This window comes from Rhinopithecus bieti, unplaced genomic scaffold (genome assembly GCF_001698545.2).
Source record: "Rhinopithecus bieti isolate Rb0 unplaced genomic scaffold, ASM169854v2 scaffold_1380, whole genome shotgun sequence".
Classification (NCBI taxonomy): domain Eukaryota; kingdom Metazoa; phylum Chordata; class Mammalia; order Primates; family Cercopithecidae; genus Rhinopithecus; species Rhinopithecus bieti.
This window is the reverse complement of record NW_016803492.1, coordinates 237,136-240,129: the sequence shown is the minus strand read 5'-3', so window position 1 is coordinate 240,129 and position 2,994 is coordinate 237,136.

Below are 2,994 nucleotides of genomic sequence, written 5' to 3'. Positions count from 1 at the left end.
AAAAAACCCTAAAAAAAAGATTTTTTTTCTTCTTTTTATTCTTTTTTTTTTTTTTTTTTTTTTTTTTTTTTAGAGAGATAGGGGTCTTCCTATTTTGCCCAGGCTGGTCTCAAACTCTTGGGCTTAAATGATCCTCCTGCCTCAGCCTCCCAAAGTGCTGGGATTACAGGCAAGAGTCACCTCATCCAACCAATTATTAATCTAATATGTAAATAAAATGAAGTCACCAATAAATTTTTAAATGCACCTTCATTTTTTAAAAGACATCATTAAATCCCAGCAAAACATCTTACTAATATGTTGTTAACTGGTCACAGTCACACTCAAAATAGCTTACAATATGTAATAAAATTTTTTAGAATGGAAATACATAGTAACTAGGTTTTCAACATGGAGGAAAACAAACTGCTAGGGCAGTTGCTGGCCCCTGGATTTTCATGGCCTCTCCCACTCCACCTGTCAAACCAACATTCACATTCTCTTCTTACTAATCCCTTCTTAAAGCTAAATTCAACCCCCCTTATCCAGGGCAAAGGTTCAGAGGGAGAGGGAAAATAAGGACATTAACCCTGACTATTAAACTGCAACATTATTCCACCATCTACTATCTGCTACGCCATCACTCTCAGCACCTCTTCCTCTTCCTAGTTCTCTCTCCCAGTCTTCTCCAACCATTACCATTGACCCTGAACACTTACATGAACACATACGTCTTCGTGACTGGGGAAACATTCCATTGTGATGGCAGCTGGTAAATGGAAGCATGGCCTATATGGTTATTTGCCAAAAATTGCTTAGTAATTTACCAAAAATATTAACTTTCTTTCATAAAGAAAGTCAACATCAGAGCTAGGCTAGGATTAAGATTTGTTAAAATTTAATCACAGATACCTGGTGGTAAAGTCTCACTTTTAATTAAAGTTCTTTGCAAGGCATCTATTAGGGATAGCCACAGGAAAAGAGTAAGTAAGCAATAAATGGCCATGTCTTTTTTCCTCCCCAAATCTCCATATTCAAACCAGATGTATGTGCACCTCCCACCACAAATGGACTAGATATCCATTACAGAAGCCAGAAACTTATTTCATGCTGTATGTTCCAGAAAATCCCTCATTTACATGACAACTAATTAGAAAGAGTAATAAATAAATACATAAAGGTTTCCCAAATTTATCACCTTAAAGAACATATATGGGTCCTAACACACCGGGTGGGTCCAACAACAACAACAAAAAGAGGTTAAGGGACAAAGACTACTCTGTGACCATATCTAGTTTAGAAGGAGACTCCCCCATTCAAAATATTGGCTTGACCAACCACACCTTTTCTCATATCATACAGAACCTCAAAATAAATGGGAACACATCTTTCTACATTAGCTCCTGATTCTGGTGTATCCCCTAACAGGGAAGTGGAATTATGGCTCAGCCACAAAGCCCTGGCCCTCATCTTCCCAGCGGCCTAAATCAATCCCCAGTCCAGGACAAGATGCTTCGAGAGATGCATAATTATTTCAGGCCACTAGGGTAAGCACTATTCCTGGCAACTCTGCCAGCAGTGCCATGGATGAGGGCTCCTAATTCTCTTTGGTGATTTGGTTCCGCATAAACTGAGATTTTTCTTTCAGTTTTTCAGCCAGATAAGCAGGAAAAGTCGGCTCTCATCCTTAGAGAGAGGCAATCAAGGTCAATTTGAGTTCCTTTTCTGTGCAGTTTAGTCTACTTTTTCCCAGGCTGTCTTCCTGACACCTGTCCTTATATCTGTATCTGATTATCAAATACTTAGTGAGAGAACCTTTGGCAGCTTCTGATGCTCACATAGTCATCCAAAGGCCTCTCAGTCTAAGAAATAACAGGAATACACTTCAAATCAGTTTCCTTGAGAGGCCAACCTGAGACCCTAGGCTGTGAACGCGGGAGAAGTGTCTCCCATGGGTATTTTGAGGGTGAGGTGAAGAATAATGTTTTTTCTCACCAGAGACAGTGCTGATTCAACTTGCCTATTACCAAATCTCTAATTTTTGGTTTGGCATTGAAGCCACAATATACTCAGTTATTACCTAATATAGAAAGAGAAAAGCAAATCTTATCATTCCCATTCGGAAGATGGTGAAATCGAGGTTTAAAAGTTTAGAAGAGTTGTCTAAAGTGAATTCGACAAAGCAGTGTTGTAGCTAGAAAGTAGATCAGCTGACATCTGTCCCTGGTTTTGTAGGTCACAGTTCCTTTGCAAGTGTAGAGCAGTGTTTTACTTACCATATTCCTCTTTGCAAACTTCTGTTTACTTTCTCAAACAGTGGATACCAGTGGAGAGGTGTGCATTCCAGACACTTACACAATATACACAGACCGAGCCGTCTACCTGTTGGGCACACAGCTCCAAACTCAAGAATCTCTAAGGTTGTTAAGAAGCACAAACGAGACAGGAGAGGGAGCAGGCTTTAATGTAAAAGGAATATCCTGTACCGCTTCAAAGGCCGATTTAAAAATCCTCTTCACCACTATTAATAAAAAACTAACCAATATATTCCGTGCTTTTTCAAACTGTACTGCTCACCCTCAGTGTCTTCATTAAATAAATGCAAACACGTGTGCTTTGAAACGGGTAGGTGTAAAAGAACACTGCACAATTATATCTAGGCTGCCGCAGATTTACATCACATGCATACATATATCTAGGAGATATCAATTCACGATGACAGCTGAGCATGACAAATGCAACAGTACACAAGTTGGAACGCTGGAAACAATGCAACTACAAACCCCATGCAGACAAACACGCACACAATGAGTTTTCCCTCAACACACAAGTGGCCGCACTCACAGGAGCTTAACCACATTGAAAAACCCCAAACACAAACACCGGAGGCTCCAGCGCCCGCGAGCAGCCCCCACACAGGCAGCCGCGCCTTCATCTCCAGGCAGGGATTCTCGAGCGTCCCCGGGTACACTCGCCCTCCCACCGGCATCCCACTGCGCGAACACATGAGCGCCA